The sequence below is a fragment of the Lissotriton helveticus genome, chromosome 3_1, assembly GCF_964261635.1.
Source record: "Lissotriton helveticus chromosome 3_1, aLisHel1.1, whole genome shotgun sequence".
NCBI classification, from domain to species: domain Eukaryota; kingdom Metazoa; phylum Chordata; class Amphibia; order Caudata; family Salamandridae; genus Lissotriton; species Lissotriton helveticus.
The window spans coordinates 1,962,522,389-1,962,549,345 of record NC_136061.1 but is presented as its reverse complement, the minus strand read 5'-3'; the positions used below and the strand labels follow the sequence as shown (position 1 = coordinate 1,962,549,345).

The 26,957-nt window shown below is 45.4% G+C and overlaps 1 protein-coding gene and 1 pseudogene across 1 annotated transcript in view; one reads left to right on the top strand and one right to left on the bottom strand.

The window, feature by feature from the left end:
• The window catches only part of IGDCC4 (immunoglobulin superfamily DCC subclass member 4), a 705,186-nt gene that overhangs the window by 330,975 nt on the left and 347,254 nt on the right, over nucleotides 1–26,957 (bottom strand). The window lies entirely within an intron of this gene.
• Nucleotides 14,455–14,583, top strand: LOC144825889 (small Cajal body-specific RNA 14; annotated as a pseudogene).

Below are 26,957 nucleotides of genomic sequence, written 5' to 3'. Positions count from 1 at the left end.
ATACCATTGAGCAGTCGCACGCTGGAGAGGGAGGGGGGGGAATGACTAGGCATGCTGAATGGGAAGGGAGGCTGTGTGTTTCGTCTTATTTGTAGGCGAGTATGTTTAACTAAAGGTAGCCATCCCTCCTGTGACAGCTGTGTGCAGAGAAAAAATTAGATAAGCATAGCCAAAAAAAGGTATGTAAACAGATACTCTTGTTCCTAAGAATGTGTGTAATTAAAAAACGTACACCCTAGTCTCCATGGCATTTTTAAATGCCTTTTATGTACATTTTAACTTTTGTGCGCAACAACACCCATTCAGTGTGCATGGGTAACTGTGCAGCGTGCAGAAAGTGAAGAGCCAATGGGAGAGAGGCTGTGGGATGCGTGATAGCGTGCTGGAGAGAAAGGTGGTGTGATCAGCGCAAGGCGCGCGAGTCAGCTGAAAAGAGCGTGCACTAAGTGAAGAGCCAATGGGAGAGAGGCTGTGGAATGAGTGTTAGCGTGCTAGAGAGAAGAGGGGGTGTGATAAGCGTGAGGCGAGAGACGGCCTGGCGGCCGTCAAAGTGAAAGCCGTGGGCAGTGAATAAATTAGGGGAGGAGAAATGCCTGAGGCACAGCGCACGCTGGGGGATGCCTGTGGGAGGGAGGCTGGTGGCTTTGATGTGCACAGCGCACGCTGCGGGATGCCTGTGGGAGGGAGGCTGGGGGATTTGATGTGCACGTGCTTTTTAGGTCAATGCGCTTGCGCATTGAGCCTTGCTTTTCACGGGCACAGCATCAAATCGCCCGATGGTTAAGCTCTCGTTAAGCCCCCATATCTCTCGCAAGCTCAATGCGCAAGCGCACTGACAGGCTCGACCTAAAAACAAAGAAATGATGGTAGCGCTGGAGTGAACTGAGGACAGGGCAGTATGTGTGGAGACTAGTGATTAGAAATGTAGTAGTATGTCAGAGTAAAGAGGGGGTTGGACACAGAAATGGAAGGGCACTTGAGAAAGTGAAGAGGAGGCAGCGGGACTGGAATAAGAACAGGACCGGGCAGTGCCATAAAGAGATGGCCTAGTAGTGCCATCTTGGGGAGACAGCGGAACTGAAATAAGGAGGCGGGCCAGCGTGAGGAGAACCAGGGACTGGAATAAGAACTGGGCCGAGTAGTGCCATAAGGAGAGGGCCCGGCAAAGCCAACGCAAGAAGACCCGAAATGCGGAGCTGTGCCAGCTTGAGAGGAGACTGCGGAGCTGAAATGGGGAGAATCTGTGGCACGCCTGGGTGGAGAGAGGCTGTGGGCAGTTAAGGGTGCACAGATCTGAACCCACATGAGACCACTGCGTGAAGACTGGCAGGAGGCACCGCACTGGGCTTAAGGACTGTGTCTGGCAAGACCACCTTAGCTCAATGGGAGGGACCGGTTCAGATTAGAAGGCAACCCTGTGCAGGGCACCATTACTACAGATGCAACCCTAGCACTCCGCAGCAGAGCGGTCTAATCTGGCCCGTGGCAGAGCTGTGGGCCCCGGTTACTTAGATTATCAGCTCTGGGCATATGGGTGAAGAGACCACGGGTGGACCTGACAGCGGTGGGAAGAGGGGGGGGCATCGCAGGCAAAACAAGCATTAGAAATGCAATCGGGCTCGGATTTATTTGAGTTTGAGCTAATGGCATTGTAAATGCCAATGTCTTTTTGCCATGTGTTATGGAGTGTGTGCATGTGGTGTGTAGTGGAAGTATCTTGGTTGAATTGTAATTTTACCAATGGTGGCATGCTGTGCTTTATATGAATATGTTTAAAAGTAAAGTGTACCATACTGCGATTGCTTGGTGGAAAAGTGCACTGCCGGCTGGAGGTGTGTGTGCCTGGTGGAAGGGTGCACTGACGGCTGGTGGGTGTGTGCTTGGTAAAAGCGTGCACAGATGGATGATGGTTGTTGGTGTTGGTGCATGGTGAAAGCATTCATTGACGGCTGGGGGTGTGTTGTTTTCTGTGTGCTGGTGAGTGTGTGGTGGTGAGTCTGTGGGGGTGAGCCAGCAGGACAAGTATAATTTCATGAACATCTTCAGCAAAAAAACAGCCTCAGAAAAGTTCCATGTGCCAGTTTTTGGTGAAACTGAGCTGCCTATGGTACATATATTATCTCAGAAAATCTATGAGTTACTGTATTAATTGCAGACATTGCAGCTTAAAAACATGAAGAGCCAGCCATTGCTCCGTCTCCAAGTCTGTGCTGGACCCAGCACAATTTGAGCAAAAATAGGTGCATGGACCCATTCTGAGCCTGCATACTGCATTAGAACACGTTCATGAATCAGACCCCGGATCATCAAGCTCAATTTTCATTCCGATTGCCACCGTGTCAAAATGAAGTTTGGAACCTATACTGAAAGTACACCTAGTGCTTAACAACATAACCAGTACAAACTACAGTGACCTGTTTAATGGAATCATTTTGAGCCGTGCTCATTCTTTTCCCCAAGACAGATAATAACTACTAAAGTGATTGCTGCATAGAACAATAAGGTAAAGAGCCTTGGCCAACTCTTGCACAGTCCCCATACTGCTCTGAAATAAACAAAGGCCAACAAGCTTGGTCAAAATCAATTCTCAGCTGACCTTGTGGTGGCTTTCAAATAAACACAAAATACCATAGGCATGATCATGCAGAGCAGAAATATGCCTGGATCAGACAGTACAGCCACATTTCTCAACCAATTTCTTGCTATCAAGGAGACAAAAAAAAGGGCAGTGTTACACTGGTTAGTGATGACAAGGCACCAGTTATATATATATTCCATCAAAAATGCTGGAATAGATGTCCAGCTTGCAGAGGGGGCAGTGCTGTGCGGGTTCAGGCACCTGCTTGTAATAGTTCCTCGGGCAAGGAAAACGCCAAAAATATCCCAACAAAAGGAATGATACTCGCTTACAAAGACATGTAATTCATTTTTTCAATGTGAAACACAAAAGAACATATATGGCACATTAAGAAACTCCTGCTGTATATCTACAACGGCCCATTCATTTAAATTTCAGTTCAAGTTTAAAACAATGCAACTTTCTAAGTATTTAGATTATGAACAATGGTCAGCCCCATAAAAAATTATTTCATTAGGAATTGTATATATAAAAAGCAGGTAAAAACATGAAAACAATTGCAGGAGCGTAATACCCATTATCATCACATCTTGTTTGAAAAGAGCAATCAATCTTCTAGGCAAGTGCCTGATGTCTATCTACACATTTTCCACCTCTAATCACTTCAATAAAGTGCAAAGTGCCATAAAACATTCTCCATCAAACAGAGGATAGGAAGCTCTTCATTAGCCAAATTAATAGTAACACAGATAAAGTGTTCAATATTTCATGAAGTAAGAATACATTAATTCAAAGTAATAGGCTAATGCACAAGGCCAACCACAAAAATGATTTATTTGTTTTCTAAAATATAAATATTATATCTATTGTTTTCTCATAGGCCCATGAGACAAACCATCTATCAAAACACAAATCCATCAGATTTTTAAGACAGGAGATACATATGATAAACAAAATCATTATCTATTACAGTTCAAGAATATCTTAATGAGAGTGGATAGGCACAGAAATAAATGCTAGTTATATCAACATTGATGGAAATAATTAGAGAGGACAGGTATACAGTTCTTCATCCATACTGAGAGCCATTGGTTCTACAATATCGAATTCTAGGATATACCAAGTTTCTAGTTTGTGCAGTTCTTTCTCTCTGTCGCCCCCTCTTTTTCTTTTTGCAACTTGTGCCACACAGCTGTATTTCAAAACTGAGGGATCACCTTGATGTTGTTTTTCAAAGTGACGGATAACAGGGTAACTGCGGTCCCTGTGAATGATGGCATGTATATGTTGTAATATCCTCGGATGAAACGGCAATGTGGTGCTCCCCACATATGTTCTTCTGCAGGGACATGTGAGGATATATACTACAAATTTAGATTTGCATGTAAGGTTACCCCGTATCTTTAATTATTTTTTTTAAAGGGCGTCTCAATGAACGTATGGTTCTCTCCGTTTTTACATACTTTGCACTTAAAGCACTTTCTGAAGCCATCATATTGGGTTAGCCGATGAAACTGAAGGGAGAGGGGTGTAATACACAGTGTAAGACTAGAGTGTGTGGCTTAGGGTGAGAGGTCACAGTGTGAGACAGGAGGGAGAGGGCCTCTTAAGTGTTAAAGGGGGTGATATCAGACGACTGAAGGGTGCCACAGGAAGAGACCACAGTAAGAGGCGGAGTGGGGGCCTCTAAGGAGAGGTAGAGGCCACGCTGAGGAGGCAGATATCATGATATCACATTGAAAGGGAGGCCGGGGGTACTGTAGCATGCAATTCTCCACAGGAGGTTGCTCGCCGGATGACGGTCAGCTCAGCGTTTCTATGACACACACATACAATCTCGCTGTGAAACGAGGGGCGTCCCCCATTATTGCTTTCTACACCCTTCGAACCTGCAAGGAGCGCTAAAGGGGGCCGGGCGCAGGCCAGATAGAAATGACGTCTATAAACTGAAATTTCTGCAGGAACTAAAGAGGGAGACAGGCCGCCCTCCCTCCGGCGCGGAGTCACACGGCGAGGTCACCTTCCTAAAATAGAAGTATCATGCCATGCTGCCGGCGGGTCCTGTGACCGAGGGAAGGGCGGGGGGCACCAGGGGGAGGCCGCCCCGCACACCCTCAGCGGCATTTCTATGCATCCACCTAGAGGTCCGTTTATTCATTCATCTCTCTGTGCGTTTTAGCCTGAGGTTTGTATAGCGCCAACACGCCCCTTTTTCTGATTCAGAACGCTTCGTAACCCTGGAAGGGAGAGAGGGGGGACAGAAATGCCTCACCGCAGAAATAGCAACTGCACAACTCAGTATAGGAATGCAGAGCGGGTCGACACCTACTGCATAACCTTTATCAATCTCCCGTCTGCGGTGGCACACCCTGATCAAAGTCCCTAATAGTCAATTATTCTAATTAGTTGAAGTGATTTATAGCGGCCACATACAAATAATCTCGTCTGTACCTATATTTACTGTCGAGAAAGTTTTTCGCTGAAACACAAGGATACCTGTCCGATTACATAAAAAATGTTATTCCAAAATAAATATTAGGAACGCGCCCCGTGTCTTTGCCGAATTCCTGGGCCACGTGGGTGGTGAGTGGGGACAGGCATCGGTGGGTGTCTGTTTCAGTCTATTACAGCAGTGGTGTTATACCTTCGAAGTACCTGTCATTTTTACTCAAATCAATAGTATTCCGTGTACAGACTTCGCGTAAATGAAAGGCAGAACCAGTCGTGCCCATGTGATCCCTAATCTGCATACAGCACTCTTCATCAAGAGTGCTCAACCCGCCGAGCTATCTCACCGACATATCACGACCCGGTGCTCACCTCCCGTGGGGTCTGCGGGCCTCGTTCCCTTGTGGCCCGGCGCCGGCTCCGGTCCCGCTCCTAGGGGGCTCCCCCACCTCGGGTTGGCGCGGCTCGGCTGCTGCCCGGTGGCGCCCTCCCTGGCTCTCCCCGGCTGCAGGAGACGCTCTGCGCCGCTCCACTGGCGGAAATGGACCGGTGTCAACAGCCGTGGAGGAGGCTGTGCTGCAGTGACAGCTGCTGCCTTCAACTTTGCAGGCCAAATAACTCAAGCGCCGACAGCTGAGAGCCGGAGACACACAGAACACGCTTCGTTCCCGTCATCACATGTGCGCAAAACCGAGCCCAACTTGGAGACACCCAGCCCGCGAGAGCGCCGAGCTGGAATGCAGCATCGCGGGGCTATTCACGGGCTCCAGTGCGGCCGCAGCGCCGCTGAAGGGCGTTTCAGCACAGATACGGCAGAGCCGTGTCACGCAGGAACCTGTCTGCAGAAATAAAACACAACGGGCATCTGTGGGTCAAATGCACTTCCTCTGTATTGATGAAGGGCATGCGGTCCTTGGCTACGTCATTGAAACCAAAAGCTATGGGCACGCACTCCTGCTTACCAAAGTGAAAAACATTATACCCGATGCTCCGGTTGGGAACCTGCTTCCTGCAGACCAGAGAGAATCAGTGAACGCGCCCGGCCATCTGGATTCACTTACGGAGGCACCCTGACAGCTCCTAATTATAATTAATGTACTTCTTTGCGCGAGCACGAACGAAATATGCCCAAGATGGCGGAACAAAACTAAATTTACCCTATCACTTCAAGCCTATTAAAACGACAACACAACGAAGACGAATCACTGGCCAGATGACAGAACACGCTAAGGAATGTGTGGAATTTGTCTCGGCCAAAGCCCTAGGAGATACTTCTTTTTTTTCTTCTTTAACATTAGTTCTCGAAACTCCTCCCACTTTCAGTGGGGAGGAGTCCGAGCCCTAAAAAAGGGCTCGAGTCGGGGTACCACGCGGGTGGACATCGTCCCTCCACTTATTTTACCTGGCGCTCGATTACTGGAGCAAATGGAGCCACACATTTACTCTTTGGCCGCTCTGCGGGCGAGATTGGAGCTCATTCAGAATGCTGCTCACACGCTGGCTTCTCTGATGCAATCGCCTCTGAGGGGTGAGCGAGGGGAGGCAATGAGTCTGATGGTGCAAGATACCTTTCGTGACGTCACTTCCTGTCGTGACGTCAGCGTCCCCCCACTTCTATTTTTTAGGGCTCGTGCCCTGCCAACAGGTCTTTACATCTGAGGAGCTGAGGAGACCTTGGTGGCAACTTTGGGCAGAACACACACCACCGCCCCTCCCCACGCCCTTCTTAAAGGCATTAAGCAGAATAGGGAGCTCGGTTTTACAGAAAATATTTGAAGAATGTCAAATGTTTATCACTCAGTGGGAAATGGTCCGCCCACAGTGGTTGGTTAATCAGGTACCTGCACCCATCCTGAAATTAGCTATATTGACCTCCGAGGTCTGGACTCCCGTGCCCCACCATGGCCCTAGCGCCCCATTGCTTAGGCTCCAAGCAATGGCCTAGCTACCAAAAGCACAGTGACACCTTTTTAAAGGCGCCAGTGCACTACACAAATTCCAAATAATAGAAACCATAGATTCATGTGTCCTTAAAGTGGGTGTTGTGTGTAGCGCCGGCACGGAGGCTGCTGGGCCCTCGCAGTGCAGTGTCCACCCAAGCTTGCATCACACTGCCTAGCTGCACCTCCCAAGCACAGGTCTGTCTGCCTGTGACTGGTGGCCACGCACTCCAGCCTACAGGTTCTGCACTCTGCGGGCTGTGCATTAGTGTATGGGGCAGTCACACGAAGTGTGTGTAAGTGTGTGGCAGTCGTTTCGTGCTGTGCTCTTATTCTGTGACAGGACTACAGCAAATGGAGCAGGGAACGGTGCTGCGTGCAGGCTCACGCAAACTAGATTATGCACTTTGCAGAGATGTATTCGCGTCTAGGTGGTCTGTGGACATTTTCCCTGCACACCCGCGGTCAAAATCCAGGTAAAGTATTCTTCAAATTTTGCAATCCCGTCCTTTGCAACACAAAATAAAACCTCAATAAAAAAAACAATCGAGATTCGGAAACCCTTTCGTCATTTTGGCAACATCCTGATCTAACCACGCCACTAAAAGCTCTCAACATTTAAGCTTTACGGGTAACTAGTAATTAAGTAACCTTCGCTAGCAAAGTAAAAAGGTTATAATCGCAGTGTAAACATGGAAGGGTTTAATCCTCTGCCAGGCATCTAAAATTTCAGTCGCACAGACAAGAGGCGCACTGAACAGAACAAACGGGCACGCGCCGCTTATGAAAAAGGAAGCCTGCACTGGGATCCAGTCACCGCGCGCACCGTCAGTGCACTTCACGGCGGACGTCTGAACACACTGTAATCAAAATCAACAGCCTGTGAAAACTGCGTTTATAGCATGACTGAAATTGCAATCTAGCGTCAGCCTCTCTACACTACCCAGGGGTGGTTCGCTGTTCTCCATTTAGCGCGTCAGAGGCCCCTTGTTCAAGGGAGGGTAACAGTTTTTCACAATCTCGCTGTCACGCGTGGGGTTCATTGGACGTAATCTGTGCCGCCCTCGACTAGTACTTTCAATTACAATCGGAAAATGATATAAAGCAATGCAGAAGTGGCCGAAGGCGGGGTGGGGGGTGTGTAGTACAAACACCTCGTGCCACGGCCCAAAACAAAAATAAGTGAGACAATTACTCATCCAGCTGCAGCGCGCACTTCAAACGATCGCGTAGACCTGTTACTTTTAAAGTAGAAGACGAGTCATGGAGAGAACGTAGCATTACTGCATGAGCTGCTGTCTTTGGAACTGGAGTCTGGGTGTCGGCTCAGGAATGTGAGGTATGCAGCTGGCACCCGGCCGTGCTGCTGCTCGCTCCCGAGCTCCCTAGGCCAGGGGAGAGAGACGCATGCAAAGGCCAATAGCCTATGAGTAAAAAAAAAAGCACACACACGAGCGTGTGCTCCGAGTTGAAAGCCCTTACAAGAAGCCTTTAATAAAAGTAACTTCGGAGTGTAAATGAATCTTGTTTAATCTGCGCTGGCTCAGTCAAGACCTAAAAATGGGTCATGCTTGCAGGGAGGAACCCATGCTTTCTTATCTAGGAATTAGTATTAAAATGGGGAAAAATAGGGGTGGGATTGCCCCCCCTTACATATCATTTTAACACTAACATTTGTACAATTGGCACACCAGGGCATTCAGACAGGATTCAAAGAAGGAAGCAGCAACAAAATAATGCAGGGAAATGAAATATAACAAAATGTAAACAACAACCATCAGAAACAACTGAAATTATGTGGCAATAGAGGTCCAAATTATTCAACAGAAAATAATAAATTACCTAACAAAGAAAGGAAGATTATGTGGCAAGGATATGCAAATTGTGTGATACTATGCAATAAACATTAAGTATAACGGGGCAACCCTGTGACCCTCAGAACATGAGTATAGTTGATAAGTACTACAATGTGTTCTGTTGGGTCATTCAATTGCTTAGTTTGAATGATAAAAATTCATAATAAAACACCTAAATATTCAAAATTGAAGGATAAGTCAAAGGCATACCACACACAAAGTATACTTAATGTAATATGTATTTTTGTCTACGTTTCTGTAATTTGTAATTCAATTTTTTTAAGTTCTTTGAATACGTATTGCATATTGTCAAAATTCATGGTATGTCAGTCCTTCGATTTAGGTTGTGTGTCCTTTAATTTGATTGTGTAGCAGCCATATATACCATGATACATTCACGTGATATATAAATGTGATATATATTAAGTATACTTTGTTTTGTGGTGTGCCTTTGACTTATCCTTCAATTTTGAATCATTTAGGTAAATGATTATGACTTTTTATCATTCAAACTAAGCAACTGAATGGCCCTACAGAGCACATTTCTATACAATTACAGGCAAATTATGTAGCATTCTGTAGATACTATAAATTATTTTTGACATTTTAATACATATTAGTGAAACAAATGCCTTAAAAATATATTTAGGTTCCTTAAGAAAGACAACTATACACAACCGTAAAATCCTATCCAAACTGTTATTAACCAACAAGTACTAGTTTTGCTTGAAAAGAAGCAGAGAAGGAAAATGTGACTTCAAGCTGCTTCGAAGTAAACAAGCTGTAATGTCCAAACCCAACACTACATGGCAGAGTATGCAGAGAAGCCACACATGCTATGAATAGAACATTTTATTGGGAAAGTCTCTTTAACCTCTCAGAGTAAGAAATATTGTAAAAAAAATATTCAATGTGCACCCCACAGAAATAACATGTATGTACACAATTAATTACAAATAAGGTTTGCATCATTTATTTAGTGCATCGTAATTTTTTTCTAAAACTTTTCTTCAGTTTTGAGTTGGCATAGCAGATGGTTACAGTTCATTTAATGTTTATTCTGTGCATCTCTCACTCACAGGTACTTTAAGATTTAAAATGTCACACATTAAAAAGAGAAGCAACGCACAGGATTCTTCTAAGTCTCAAAGCTCTACTGAAATAACTACCGCTTTGAAGACAATGACTAAAGTAAACATGAATTTCTATGAATATTGAAACAAAACATTTCATAATAAGGGATTGTATTATTCATCAAATGTATTTAAATAGTGCAGCCATAGCTGCATGGATAACTGAATGCTTTACATGAAAGGGAAGAACGAATCGTTTACATGACCGCGGCGGAGCCCTTGACTGAAGCAGGGACTACGGTAAGAGCACAGAACGCGACCAGCCTGAAGAGAAAGGATGACACTATAGGCGCTAAGAAAACCAAGAGAAATAAAGTGACGAGGGTGCTACACGATACCACCAAACCCCGAGTTTGATGGTCCAGTAAGATATCAACACCCGGTAATTCGCCCTGCCCTGATGAAGACGTTCAATCAAACTAAGGGGCCGATTATGATTGCGGATAATTCGCATCCTCCGGGCCGGCGGAAGCCACCGCTGGGCCGGAGGATGCGGATTAACCGCTGCGGACTGAAGAAATACCCCCCGTCAGATTAGGATGGCGGGGGGATATTTTTTCCGTCCGCAGCTTTTCCGCCGCGGTCGCCTTCCGACCGCGGCGGAAAAGCTCTAACATGGCTGGCGGTGTCTATCATACACCCGCCAGGCATATTAGGATGGCTGCGATTCTATGCCTTTCCACGGCGGCATTTCCGCTGTGGAAAGGCATACGGTCTTTTCTTTGGGGGCCCGTTGCGGGCCCCAGGGGTACCCCCCTGCCTTTGCGTGCACGAAGCAGCAGGCACCACGCGGTGCCTGCCGCTTCGTGCATGCAAAGGTCAACATGCACTTTTTAACCTTGCGGCGGGTGCTGCTTGAAGCAGCATCCGCCGCAATGTTAAATGTAGGGGATGTGACGGCCAGGATGGCGGTCACATCCTAATTGCCATGGAGGGACCGCCGCTGCCCATGCGGACGGTCCCTCTTCCTCGGGGGTGGCGGTCGGACGCAGGTCCGTCCGCCATCCTAATAGGGCCCTAGAAGTGGGTCTGTTTATGATAGTTGAAACGCGTTGGCATTTTCCCTTTGAGGCCAAGAGTAACCACACAGAAGTATCATACTAAATGACGTATTGACTGGGCCTGATTCATTTAGCGCAGCCTAAGAGTCTTACATCTATACTCTGACCTCTCTAGAATCTTAGAGAAACAGTACTGATGACTTGAAGACATAGGTCCCATCACATGAAAAAGCATAGTAGGATAGAAAAGCATTGTTGATTTGCTTTTGTATAAATTCTAGCAGTTTTAATACTGTATTAATTGTCTAATGTCTGTAGATTTGTCTTCTGTTCCAACTTTTTTTAAACTATACTATCTGGTTGTGTATTATGTACATGGTTAGTGTTTGTTTACACGGTTTCTGTAAATATCACAAATGAAATTGATGTTTTTTGTCTTAATTGTTTAAAAAAAGGGGAAATAAACTCCTAAAAAATAATATAAAGAAAAATAAGTGATCAATCTCTGAGTTAATAAAAGTAACTTCTGAGTGTAAATGAATCTTGTTTAATCTTTGGTTGGAGAGGTATTTTGTGTATTGCCATTAAACCTGATTCCAGTCTCTCCACTGCTTAACTGAATCATCACTCCCCTCTTTTGTAACTTACATGAAAAATACAGCATCGTATAATATCCACTGGTAGTGAACAAGTGCAGTTGCAATTGTGCAGGTGTGGTTATATCGCAATTGATAGGCGTAATTTGAACAGGTAGGTCCTTAGGGTCTAAATAATAGCAGATTAGTGATCATTCTTATGTTTTCTAGGCGCTGGTTCCAAATTACTCGGCAGGGAGTTAAATTGCCTGGTTTAAGTCGTTCCAGGGATCATTCTTTCATCCTTATCTGAATTAAATTCAAGTTCTTTGGGGGTCTGGTTCCTGGTGCAGACAAACCCTACGCTACAGTCCACGAGTTAGGGATGATTACACTACCTGGGCAGTATTGTCGCAGCTAAATATTGCAATGAACAGCTGCTATGCGACCAGTTACCTTGTAAAAAGTATCAGTTTTTAAGAGCCGGGAGGCAATTTTAACAACTTTTTACATGTCTACGATACAAACTTTTTTAAAGCAAAAATATGCAAATTATGTTTAATAGTGAACTGTATACACAGAAAATAAACTTGGCAGTGGAATCAGGTTTTTCCAGTGGTCCTGAGTTACATGCAGAATTGCGATGAAGAATGAATCATCTGGCTTTTTAATGGCTGGTCAAAGCATTAAACCTGTCGGGACAGCACTATATTCTGCTGTTTTTGGCAACTGCACCGGACACTTATAAAACAAAAAAAGGGGAAAATATCCATAGTAAGGAAAAGAATGATTTACAAACAAAAATGGGTTCCCCACCCCAACAGTCTTCTCTACCAGGCAGAAATTTGCGGCAGTAGGCCTGCTTGTTAATGCATCTCCCGACACAAAAGCCAGGATGGATATGTTCCGGAGACTCTGTCATATTAGGAAAACCTCTCAATTTTTCTCAGATTTTCCAATTCCACAACCTCTTGCAACAATATGGATCTAGATAATAACGAAAATCATCTCTGTGATCTTTCCACAATTGAATAAAACCAGAGATCTACACTGAAGGGCTCCGTGCACTAATCAGCTCCTAGTTATGCGAACTTCATACCTAATAATTGTTCCCAAGCTTATTACCAAGCGCTTTCAACAGCACATGCAACAACATATATACTTATTGACACTTTTCAAGGCTAGGCACTGGGTGTGAATTGTTGAATCTTATCTTGGTTTGATTATAGTGCCTACTTGGGATCCAAGCATGCTTACAATTTTACCCTACCTTGATCAATTTCTCCAGAGAGTATGCAGCAGCCTCTCTTCGGAGGGGGTGGACTCGATGTTCACAGCACATTCTACTTTGCAAGAAGCCACTGAAACAGAAAAAGGGCTCCTAATCATGCGCCAGCCCATCTACTGCTCCTTCTGCCGAAGGGAGATGGGCACTGGTGGGTAAGGTTCTCTCTGGCTGGAGGTGAACAGTGGTGACAGACTCCTGCGGACATGCATGTTCTGCAGTCATTGTGGGGGGGACCTCGAGTGACTCTAGCAAGGCACTAGTTTACGTATCATTGGTGGAGCATGATAGTCATCCTTTTGGGAGCACCCACTACTGCATATCTAAGGGGGTGAAAAGGCTCTCCCCCACCCATAACAAACTACATTTATGCTTTCTTGGCTTCTATCTGAAAATATCAAAGCCCTGCAAGCAGAAGGTCAGTGATCTACTCCAAACAACTGAGTAGGTAACAAATCACCCAATTTTTCTTTCCTTAAGAGTTTTATATAGCGCGAATTAGAACCAAGACATCGGGTATCAGAGCATTTTACATGAGCACCAGTTTAGTCACAGATGGACACATTCATTTTTGTTAGGCACGGGGAGATTAAGTGATTTGTCCAGAATCACAGGATGTTGAGCATCGTTGCCGAGACTCGAACCTGGTTCCCCAGCTTCGAGGTTGACCGCTCTAGCCGTAAGGCTAAATCCTCACCCATAACTCCACATTCAGACTTTTGCCACAGAAGGCTACTTGTTTTTGCAAAATGACTGTCTTTGCAAAAAACATAGCGGGAACTGCCAACATGTTTCCACAATCTCCCCCATGCGCCATGAGACTCCTTTGGACGTGATGTGTGCGCAATACAAATGTCCAGACTAGACTAGACTAGACGTCCGGTAGTTATTCTGAAAGTCCAGGCACATTAGCCAGCCAGAAAGGGATCACGCAATCAAATTACATCCTAAGCTTCTATGTGAACTTAAACTGAAGGTCAGAGAATCCCAGCAGAGCGGACTCTAAATTTCACCTTTTTGAGGTAAAAAAAAAAAAATTACAAGGTTGGTTTGGGTACTGCCACCACTCAAATAAGTAAAATGCCAAGAGGAAAGGTTCGGCTGTAATGTGCTCTTCATACGTTTCCAGCTGTCAGAGCCACCCTTGGCACCTATTATATAAAGATGTTTTTTTAGGTCTCCTGGCGTTTAACAGCGCGTCAGCGCTGTGTCCGCCAGGAGATCTTTTGTTGCTGACTATGCTTCCCAGGAGACAGCACCGGCCGCGCGCAAAGGCGATCGGCGTAGGCCACGCGCGCGCGAACACGCTCAGCTGCCGTCTCCTGGGAAGCTCCAACACCCTACATGCATGCGCATGCGCATGCGCATACGCAGAGACACACACATACACACACGAGCGCCCATGCACGCATGCACCCCCACATAAAGAGAACTCACCCCTGCTGTCGCATACACGCATACACACACACACACACACGTGCATCAAGCGCCCCCGCCCCGCCCCCCCCCCCTGCCGCCACTTACCGCTACTCCGGTCTTCAGCTGCCACCGCGGGGCTCTCTCTAGGGCATGGGCTTCTCTCCGTGGGCGCGGCTTCTCTCCGTGGGCGGTTCGATCCCCGGCCGCTCCTCCTCACACGTGGGTGTCCTCCCTGACGGTTGCATGCGTCAGTAATACCATGTGACCCCAAGGCAGCCACGTACAGCAACGAGAGGGGGCCCACTGCCGACAGGACCCCCAGGTGCCTGTGCTACGGCTCCCTACAGCATTTTAAAGGCGGCGCGAGGACGCCGCGCGAACCTGCACCGAGATATGGAGATACTGAGACAGGAAACAAACCAAACGTTTCCACCGAAATTTGTACAGACTGGAGCAGTGCGTAGGGTTCAGTGCACGCGCGTGTGTGTAAATAAGTGCGAAGTGGGGATGGGCAGGCCATTTTACAAGCATGCAAAACACACTGTGACGTAAAGGCTCTAGGTTCTGTAATAACTACCTTCAAGGTTGAAGCAGATGGTTATGAAGCCGGGCTACGGGGTTCGAGTCCTGGCAACAGCTCAAACACCCTGCAGCGCCAAAGCGAGGCCAGGCGGGGTGCCGGGGGAGGGTGGGCTTAAGTACGGGGAGCCGGGCTCGGGGGAGGCCTTATTTGGGTTCAGGACAGGCCCACCTGCGAGGAGTCACGGCCTAGACGCTTCCAGTTCCGTTCATCCGGTGCACCCTGCAAGGAGGGGCACGAGGCGCCGCGATGTCCGCCTCTGAGCTCTACAGCAAGGTAAGGCCTGCACCTTTAACATGCACAGGGGGCCCGCTTGGGGTGAGGCTGGGAGGGATGGGGTGTTGTTGAAAGGGGTTAACTGTCTCGAAAGAGCACGTAGACCTTCATAGCTGCCAAGGTTTCAGATTGCTATGTGTGACGTTTTCATAATTTATGTGTAATTATGAGTGGCATTTCAGCGGTTATGAGTGATACTTTTTCGGAAGCAAAATCAAGCAATAAAGTCTGGGAAGTCATACATATCTGCAACCTGAAGCCCTACTGCCCTCCTAAACTGATCGTACTGTTAATAAGAAACGAGGACTCCGATGTGCACCCCTCTCATTGAAAGTCCACACTGCACCACTGCAAACAAAAGAACGTTTCTGCAAATGTCAGCAAAGTCAGTTATTGTAGTAGGGTCAGTTAAAAAACCTGCGCAGTGTGCCTGCCACTTGCTCACCTCGAGTAGAGAAAATATCATAATGACTGCAATACTAGGGGGTACTGAATGTAGCCGAGGTTCAGATTCCATTTGCCATATTTTTGTGTACCGCTTTATTTTCTTCTGCTTTACCTGATGTCTTTCTTGACTGCTCGGCCGCTTCCCGGGTGACCTCTTAGAGGACGAGGCAGGCCGCTGTGGTGCAAGAGGCGGCATGCTCGTCACCTCAGCTACCCGGACCTCATGTAATAACCACCTGCTCCTGCAGTCCCTCTGACATGACTGTAGGGCCCGCATCACCATCCAGTGACCGCTGGATCCAGGAGGCGCCAACGTTACCCCTTAAAGCACAACTCCTGGAAGCCTACTGTACACCTACCTGTTCACGAGCCACCATATTGCAGTGCTGATGTGTTTTAAAATGAAGTTAAAGTGCAATCTGGATTTGTAATGAAAGCATCTGATAACTCGCTGTGGGGGAATTAGTGGGAATTACTACGGTCAATGTTTCTGATTTTACTGCATAGGCTGCATACAGTACATGTATTTTCCCCCATCATTTTGCATGCAGTAACATTTAAATTGCTTAATATTTGAAGGGAAAATGATGGCTTATTCTCACAACAAACTGGATATTGTTGGATGTTTGTGTCCCTGGTGCCGTTTTAAGAAGTGTAAATGTTCCAGATGCCAGGATCCTACCAACTCTGTTTTGAATCCAATGAGTGCACTTTAGCTGTGGCCCTTCGTTTAAGCCTTTCCCCCATATGTTGCTAGCACAGAGTGGAAAAATCAGGCGGGTGTCTTCATGGGTCTTTTTAAAATAGTTTGCTTGGCAAAGTTCAAAGAAGAGGTTTTGAAAATGAATTTTGCCTTTTTTTCCTTCAAATTTCCCTACTCATGTCATGCCAATCAGGACAGTTTGCCCATTACCAGACTTCCTCATGTCATGCCAACCAAGACAGTTTGCCCATTACCAGACTTATTGTGCCCATTACCAGACTTCCTCATGTCATGCCAACCAAGACAGTTTGCCCATTACCAGACTTATTGTGATATGCAGAGACAGTAGCGTAGGAAGGTGCAGGCTGCCCCCGGGGTCATCACTGTGTGTGAATAATAACCGCTGTGAGGCCGTGCATGAGGTGCATCATCAGAGCTGTGTGAATAATAACAGCTGTGAGCCCCGTGCTGAGGTGCATCATCAGAGCTGTGTGAATAATAGCTGTAAGCCCGTGCCAGAGGTGCATCATCAGAGCTGTGTGAATAATAACAGCTGTGAGCCTGTGCCTAAGGTGCATCATCAGAGCTGTGTGAATAATAACTGCGTCAGCCCCGTGCGTGAGGTGCATCATCAGAGCTGTGTGAATAATAACAGCTATGAGCCCGTGCGTGAGGTGCATCATCAGAGCTGTGTGCATAATAATAGCTGTAAGCCCGTGCCAGAGGTGCATCATCAGAGCTGTGTGAATAATAACAGCTGTGAGCCCGTGCCTGAGGTGCATCATCAGAGCTGTGTGAATAATAACTGTCAGCCCCGTGCGTGAGGTGCATCATCAGAGCTGTGTGAATAATAACATCTGTGAGCCCGTACCTGAGGTGCATCAGAGCTGTGTGAATAATAACTGTGTCAGCCCCGTGTGTGAGGTGCATCATCCACATTGCTCAGGTCACCCAAATTCCTGCACTCTCTACCACACTGCTTTCAAGAACACCATACTCTTGCACACACTCACACTGCTCACCAATTCAAAGTGTGCTAAAAATTTGATGCAACGCATTGTCATACACAATGCCAATAACTCAAACTTTAATGCTGGGAGACCTATTGCATTGTAAATGCTTGTTTTAATTCACTGTGTGCTGAAAATAGTTAGGGAAACCTACCTGACGTGCAGGTAAAGAGTACACACTAAGCACAGCCAGCATCAAAGCATTTCATACCAACAACAGGTGCAAGCAGAAGCTGGTGATATGCAAACTCCTCTTTTTCTGAGTATCCACTGAAACTTACAACTGTGCGTTCTGCAGAGAAACAGTGAACAACCTCACAGCTTTGTTTAGGTCTTGATTCTAGGCTGAAAGCCAATCATAAAGCGTGGCAATGGATCTGTGTGGCGTGAAAAGGATTGGATATTGCTGGAGTCAATAAATGTTCAGAAGACAAGCCACAATATTTTGGTGTGGTCTCTCTCTTGCCAACCTTATGTAATACAAAAAAATAATACCAAGTAAATACATAGTATTTGGGTCAGCCCTCTCCGTGCATTGTCTATTCAGCTTCCGTTCATATTTTGCTTCCATATACAGCATGGGGCAACGACTCAGCCCATTTCAGCCACTGGCTGTCTTGCAAAGTTAAGCAACAGTGTTTTGCCTGATCATGTGGACAGCTCCCTGAAAAGAAGTGCAATTCAGCGCTGGGAATGGTGGCCCAATAACTTACTTTGCCAATGCTCTTTTTCTTTCTATTCTTTGGCCTTTACATTTTTAGTCACTGGTGTGAGTTTAAACTAGGTTTTCAGGTTGTAGTAATTAAAAAATGATAGTGCCTTTTCTTTCTGTCAGTAATTAAAAGTAATGGCCACCACATTTAGGAAGCATGTTCTCTTTTTAGGTCTCGCCTGAGAGAGTGCTGCTGTAATCTACTTGCTTTGCTAATATGATGCATCCTCCTCATTGTTGTTTTCTGCCTTGCTGCTCAGCCAGTGGTGAGGTCATTAGAATGCTAAGAGTGTTTGTGCTTGAAGAAGGATCAGTTGGAGTGTATGGGCTGAGAAGCAAGGAGGCTGCTCCTGGTGGGGCATTACATGAAACTTGTCATCTTCTTGTAACCTGTAACTGAAGGTACAACTTGAAGAATATATCTATAACCTTTTTCTGCATGACCTGTCTATGTGGCATACTTTAGGAAGAGGTCAGACCCCCCAAAGAGGAAGACGGAAAGGAGTGACCTGGAACGAACAACAACAATGCCAAGTATTGACACGCAGCATGTCCAAAGACAAACTAGGACCGAGCTCAGTGAATCGCTGATAGTTAATCTCACAAATACTGCTCTTACTGAAAATCAAGTACAGATCCTGAATAATTGGGTTTCGTTCCAACCCCGATATTAGACATCTCCAAACTAAGATGTGAGCTGGCTGAATTTTGTAGGAAATTAAAACTGAAAGCCTATTTCACTGGAAAGGAAGACTCTACACCGGAAAGCGATACTAACTCAAGGCGAAAATCAACCTTTTGCCCTCCGAACCCCATGGTACCCATTGAAATACAAGCTTTTGAACAAGCTATCATGAAAGAGGCAGAGGAAGTCTAGAAAATCATCAAAAAACCCTGCGTCAACATCACCAGACTTGAACAACAAGCCCTGGACCAGCTCAGAAATAATGAAAACATAATAATCAAACCCGCTGACAAGGGGAAGGCACTGTCCTATTGGACAAGGAAGGATATAACCTTCAGTGCCTACTTCTCCTCTCTGATGAAATATTTTACAAACAAATCACGATTGATCCTACAACCAGGTTGCAGCATACCATACAAATGATGGTGGAAGAAGCTGAAACAAACTCATGGATCACAAAACATGAAGTAGATTTTTTGATTGCACGGAACCCAAAGACACCATATTTTTATGAATTACCAAAAACACACAAAAACTGATTTCTGCCTCCATGCCGTCCAATCGTTTCTGGAATAGGTTCAGTACTAGAAATATTTTCCCAATTTGCAGATCAGTTCCTTAAACCTCTGGTCCAAAAAACTCCTACGTATCTAAGACACCCGGGACCTTCTGAACCAACGCATATGCCTACCCTTTGACGAAAATGAGGTGTATTTGGTAGAACCCTAACACAATGTGGTAGTTAATTCCTAAATGCGGCGGACACAGGGTAAATTAGGTCCTTCCGTGGAGCCAGGCAACAGTCCTGATTACAAGCCCTCTTTATGAAAGTTCTCGGCTGCAGTCTTGGTTAGGGTTTTACTTTATGAAGCAATCTTCACTCCCTGAACTTATCTGATACATGCAGATCCTCTCATGGCTTTCACCGAGCAAGGGACACCTCAGCGAGTCACCCCACATTTTGGGCTGAAACATCGATGAACTTAGATGGTTCAGACCAATCAAATGTCTGGGTGTCAAATCAATAAGCAAACCTGCTGTTCACCAGAGTTATTGCCCATCCTCGTTCTGACCGCATTCTACTTCTTTGTGTAAATAAATTGTACATAATATCACCTTGTATATATGCACTGCACCACTATAACTGGGCACTTAATGTCACCGTACCACATGTCACCTTTTTCAGTATTTCTTGTATTGACAGCCTTCTGATTACTTGTAAATATTGACTTAAGCTTAAATTGATATAAAAGAAGAGTCTTTTGCAAAGCATATACTTATAGGTGTTTTGCTTCAATCCGTGTTCCAACGTCATTTTATATGCGTTTCCAACACTATTTGATATGCGTTTCATGATTTAACCAATGTAAATGCAAAACTTGTTATACTTATTTAATAGGTATCAAGCAACTCTTCCAGGTTTTCTTTAATATAACTTTATATTTTTATTTTTCAAAGCAATTAGGTTCTCCCCGACAGAACCATTGTAGCCTATTATATACATACCCAGGTTCTGAGGGACACAGGATCGCCCCATTGTTGCTATATTGAGTGAATTATGCAGCAGGTAATGCAAGCAAAATTAAATTTAAAAAAATTTACACAAATGAACTTATCTTGTCCGCCGCAGCACGGCTGTCTCGCCACCGTATGCCTCTCTTCTGTCTGCTGGAAGCACTTGGAAGCACCCAGGCTTCCTGACTCTCCCAGCCAGTCACAACCCTACAGGAGCAGCGTCGTGATTGGTCTGAGTGTCTTGTTTCACCGCTCAGACAGTACCTGGGAGGCTGGGCATGTTCTCCATGGGGCTGTGCAACACAGTCCAATGGAGAACATGCAAAGTGCACATGACGGTTTGACCAGCTCTAGAGGGCACTTAGAGGCGTGCAAACCACTCCTCCCCTGCTCTGGCGTCAGGGATCCAGCCCCATCCCGACTCCCACATACAAAATGATAATAACATCATGTTATTATAATTTTTTTTTGTACTGCTGAAATAGCAGTTGGGCGACGCTCCTCCTCTTTAGCGAAGGAGTTGCCACTGTTCCACACACCTCGCTCTGCGGGTCTCTCACAAGCACACATCGCACGCATACTAAAAGCAGAGCAGGGGGCAGCGCCTTCTCGTACCTGGCCCCTAAAGCCTGGAATGATCTCCCACAACACCAGAGGCTCATCCTCCTCTCTTCTGGACTTTCGCAAGAAACTGAAGACCTGAATTTTTTCAAGTAAACCCCCGCCACCCGGGCTCGTCTCACACACTGGCCTTCAGAGCACCTGGATACCCTCACGGGCGATTAGCGGTCTTTAAAAACACAAATAACATAACACTAGGAGGCAATATTGGAAGCATCAGACTTTAAACAGAGATGCATATTTTGGGGGGATTCTTCTAAATCTTCAGCTTCCTCTAGAAACAACTGTTGCTTTCAGAACACAAGGTGAATCCAAATGAGTAGGAATTGTGAAACTTAACAATTTAAGAACAAAGAGGATCCTATTCTTAGCACTCTGTGGAATTATATTTAAATAAGTGTGGTTTTATATTACTTCTTCAGACTATGAGCCTTTCCCTGATCATTACATATACATATGAACAACATCTGGGAACATACACTTCTTTAATCTTAAATTTGGCAATTAACAGGTGGAAGTTGACAAGTTAAGTTTTCAGAGTTCTATGCAATTCTAGAAACTGCAGCCTGCCTTGCGTTCTTAGCCTTTTTAGTAACGTTTTGCCCATTTGAGATAGAAACATTGATGCCCCAAAATCATGCAATTCCTGTGGTCCTGATCATGCGTTAGATTTAGAATTGTCAACATTTTCCCCAGTGTTTTTTAACTTTTGCTTGACATTTTAAAATTATAATTTTTGCTCTTTTTTTCTGTGAGTGTAAAGTCGCTATAACATTGACGGTCTGATTAACGGTTTTGTATTGGTATTTATATTGTTCGCAAGCTTTCTCCAGGAGGAGAGGTATATACGCTCAATTTGTAAAGCATAATAATATCTGAGACATGTCTTCGTGCCAGGCATGAGGCCAGGAGATGTGCTGCACTCATGTTGCAGCAGTCATGTCCTAGGGAGCTACATGTGTGGAATAGCAACAGTGAGAGAGACAATATCGCAGCGTGCAGCTACAGACCAATCGTTCTTGTGAGTTCCGTCCAGTTAGTGCTATGTATTAGGAAACACCCAGCTCTTTACAACCTTTCCTAATTGTTGGTATCTATACAGACAACCCCAGAGTACCCAATTGAGTATTTTGTAAAGTGGGGATGATCATGAGTGGCACCATTCTAGATCAGAGATTTCTTTTTTAGAGCAGAGCCCGAGGATTGAATATAAAAAATGGGTCCCCAGCTAGTGGACTACTCAGTGGCAATTCAGGGAGCTGGTAAAGAAGTTCTTCTGGCCATGCAAACTCAGTGCAAAGTGTTGAGTGGAGGGGTGGTGTGTAACTGTCTGCCTAATTTTAACCCTAGTCTTGCTGGAGCATTCTAGATCCATTGTAATTTGCAAATGAAGTGTTTTGGGTGCCAATGTAAAACCTGCTGGCATAACTAAAGAGTGACAAACCTAGATCTCTAGAGGCCATAACCCTGTAGGTAAATCCCAGGTGAGAAAATATCCTACGTGTGATTCATACTGTGATGAAAGGATTTTAGTCATTTAGTGTGTTTGGTGGGAGTAAGAGGTTTATGTTCCTAATCAAAGCTAGGTTTGTTTTTTACCACTGCAGAGCTGCTTGTCAGCAGTCCATTTTCCTAGCCCATCTGTTCGTACATGCCACAAGTGAGGACTTCTGTTTCTAAAGAGAGGCGATTCAAGTTAAAGAGTATTAATGTGTCTTGCCTATTGCTCACAAGCATTAGCTGAATCCTGATGTTTCCAGATAAAGTGTCTTTTTACTGTAATAGGATTATCTGGATGTTGTGAGCAAAGTCACAGCACGTAGGCATGATTTCTGTGAATGGGCAGGTAAACATTTACGTGCTGTGGGCGAGCAGGATGCCTTGAGGGACTCCCACTCGGCTGGTAAATAGAGTTGGACAGGAAGGAGATAGCGTGACTATTTGGACTTTTACTGTCAAAAAGGGTTTAAAGCAGCTGAAACCACTGCCTTTAATTCTAGTGACATTCGTTATTTGGAGCAGCAGTTGACTGGTCATCTGTGTCAAATGCTGATCACCGGTCAATAAGGAGCAATAAGGACACATCAATAGAATGTATTGTTTCTTGGGGATATAACAGTTCAAATTGTTGCCGATAAGGTCTTCCGGGGCAGAAAAAGGCCAGTTGTCAGTCCGATGCCAGTTTTGCTTGAGGAAATCCGAGAGTTTCATGAAAGCTCTATTTCACAGAGAGAGCTATGGAATTGTCCATTTGCTACAGGGCAGCACATTTCCTTATAAAGTACTTGCTTAATGGAGGATATTCTTAGCTCACTGGGGAACTGACCAGTTGTGAGGGATGAAATGATGATTGCTCTGGCAGGAATGATGGCAGGCAATGCTAGAGGGATGTCTTTGAATATCTTTTAGTGTATGGTTGAGTCAGTAATCCAGAGACAGATTTGTAGTTACTTTTGCGGATATTATATTGAAAGTGAAGCCTTTTGATCCTTGTAGTATTAATAACGGAGGTGTCACCCGATTAATACAAAGGGATACTTCATACTGTTCAGCTTTGTCAATGAAATGATCATGCTCACAACAAGAAGGGGGGAGAGGTTACCTTTGTACCCCGACCCCCTCAGTCAATGACTCATACACACAAAAGGAGGTAGGAAAGTTTATACTGGTGGTGGCATGTGCTCAGTGAGTAAAAACTGCACTTACTCACAAAATTGTGACATGCTTCATCAAAAGGCATGCTAACTGACACCCCTGTGCAGACCAATGCCCGGATGGAGCAAGTGGGAAGGGGAGACAATACAAAACATATAGTTGTGGGATCACCAAAGAAAAGTGCAGTCAGTGAAGGTTAAAACTAGCTCGGATGTGTCCCTGATTCCAATTTTACTCCTGGGCCACCCGGCTAGGTTTAGAAATGTAGAGAATGGTGGTGATAGGAGAAGATTAGGATCCCTTCACCCATCCTTACTGCAAAGGTGACGACATGTTGATGGTGATGAAACTGGGCCCACAGTGTTGGGTCACTCCAGCATTCATCAGGACCTTCAGGATCCCAAAACAAAACCTTCTGATCCCGAATTAGGTATCTCTGGGTCTTTTCCCTTCTAAGTTAGGGTTTACCAAAAACACACTCTCTCCAGAACATATAGGAAACATGGGGGGGGAGGTGGGAGGATCATCCATTAGAGCACCTTGCTCTTTTCATATAATGTACAAGACAAAAACTCCCCTTTTCATAAAAGCGCGTACCCCCCATCTCACTCAGCATCCGTACACATCCACAATGCGTACAGCACCAAGTTGGCTCTCTTGTAAGGTCATAGTCCAAATCGGATCATTCATTATGGAACAATGTCCACTTCGTACAACCCGCAGGGGTCTGTTCCATCCACATCCAAAGTGCGTCACTGAAACGAGTCTACTCCGCCAGAAACACGGGCTATCACTCACCGAGTTCCATTGAGCGAATTGCTTGAAAGAGCTAGGTTTTGGGAGTGGCCCCCTGTAGTCACACTTTACCTGGAGGCAAAATATGTACATGTTGATGTTACTGATAAGCAGCCACCCTACAGATATCACAAGGGGTCATGTCTCCGTGATGAGAGTACCCCACGATGTTACAGACCATTTTGTAGCCCGGCAGGCCTCCACCACTAGCTGTCTTTATATAATCTCTGTTTTCTACATGCCCTTGTGTGGTGAAAGTCTTGGATTTGATAGAACCTGATCAGGTGTACCAGTGCATTTTGTGGTGCCTGCACAAGGAGTCTAGTTTATCAAGGTTAGGGTGTCCCATTTGTCCCAGCGTTCTCGTACCCCAGAGCCAACCTCAAAGCGCTAAACCAACTGGGATCTATCGTCCCGCGGTCCCCACCCCCGATTATTTACTTCATCAAGGTAGGTCCGCTGGCTGGAAATTCTCCTCCGCTCAACATGACGGTGGCGACCTTCTACTTCCATCGTTCTCTATATCACGCACCTTGTTTCGGTCACGTGGGGCATCGTAACCCCACGTGACCGTGGTAGTGGCGTCATCGCTCCCAACTCCGTACCAGTTTTAATTGGTTCCCACATGCCCTTGTGGTTTTAGAGTAACAACTTTATTAATGTAGAGCCCCTCCGCCCTCTAATAGGCAAGGGGCATGAGTGTGCTCCCAGATGGTTCTCCAGTTTGTTGTGTCACTGCAATCTCGCAGATATTAATTTGGCACAATAAGGGAACACAATGCAGTGTGTAAGAAGTATAAGGCCACCCTGGTGTTTCGAATCCTTGTCTTTATAGAGGACTTCTGCATTCATGTATCTCCTAGAACTAGCAGAAGCACCTGTAACAAGGACAAAGAACATGGTCATCTACCCATTCTTCATCACTCCTCTCTAGCCCACTCAGGGACTGATATTCATGGGATGGACCAAGAGACTTTTAATCGGTGTGTCGTCTAAACATAAATAGGCATTGGACCGCCTGCTATCCGAACAGAACCAGTCTCTTATTTTGCAGGATCATTATCTAGTCAGGTGTTGCAGGGGATGTCATCATTCAGCCCCACCTCATGGCTACATAGTCTGTAGACCCACTTCTGCTCCCTTAGCAGGAGTGACCTCTTTATGTCTCCAGTGAACTTATAGATTTGAGGTTTATCCGCACCGTCTAGGCAATGTCATTCACTGTATGATGTTCCTCTAAGTATTGTGTTGTGAACTTTGTGTTTGACCTTTGGCATCTAATGGTGCTCCTGTGTTCCATGATGCGTACGTTCACCTTCCTTGTCATCATGCCTATGTATTGTTTTCTGCATGGGCATACTATTAGATAGATTTCCAATTTCGATGGACCCTCTGCTCCCATGGGTGAGGCCAACATCAATACTCTAGGAAAGCACTGTATGGGATGATGTAACCCAGTGTGGTTGTGGCGCTCACTATACCAGTATTTTATTACGTAATGCCTAATTTAGGTGCTCAAGGGAGGAGGATTATCCACTCCTCCAAAAATGTGACCCCTGGGGATTTACCTGAAACTTTGACGTAAGCCCAAGCACACATACAGTATTTGTCATTAATAAATAAAGACCAGTACAATACATAGAAAAATTCAAAGGGATTTCTTGTATTTAATTTTCTTTTCATTGGTTGCTCCAGCCAACACGTGTTTCGTAGTCCGGGATTAACCCACGACTTCCTCAGGGCTGTATTGATGCAACGTAATCGGTAAGCCTCTGTACCGGTTATAATTCCTGCCCGGCCAAGCAGGCAGGGAAAATGTAAACATGATCCACAAGTTTCTATCTCTTTGCTTCTTAATGGGATCTGACAATTCACATATGATATTGTGTTGTTGATGGTAGAGTTCAACATCGGCTCCCAGTATGCCATACTGGGAGCCGATGTTGAATGCCACAATACGTGCGTGCACCTAAGTGCCTCATCAAGCGCATATTCAACGCTCATCTACTCTACCGCCAACAACACGCTATCATACATGAATTGTCGGACCCCATTAAGAAGCAAAGAAATAAAAACTTTGGATCATCTTTAAATTTTCCCTGCCTGCCTGGCGAGACAGAATTATAACCGGTACAGAAGCTTACCGATTACGTTGCATCAATACAGCCCTGAGGAAGTCCAGGGTTAATCCCAGACAACCAAACACGTGTTGGCCGGAGTAACCAACAAAAGGATAATTAAATACAAGAAATCCCTTTGAATGTTTCTGTGTATTGTACTGGTCTTGATTTATTAATGACAAATACTGTATGTGTGCTCGGGCTTACGTTTAAGTATCAATACTCTAGGAGTCCATCAGGTGGCATACATCACACAAACCACATCTCGTGTGCCCTGTGACAGGGGTGTTGTCCAACAGACCTTGAGTTCTATTCAGCCTAGTGACTTGGGGGAGAGTGTGAACCAATAGATTTTTTAAATTGGCACTTATTTTGTAGGAGAATAAGGGTTTCTCCATGTTGAGGCCATTGGAGTTCAGGATCCGCCACTTCTTGTGTATCAGGCGTTTAATGTGGTGTGAAGCTGTGTTAAAGGTGGTAACGCAAACTGTTTTGGAAACCACAGGTTTTTCCACCTACCCCAAAAGGCTCTCCGGGTTGGCATTCACGGCTTTTTCTTGCTCGTCTTACTACCTTCTCCTTATACCATCTATTCTGGAGTTC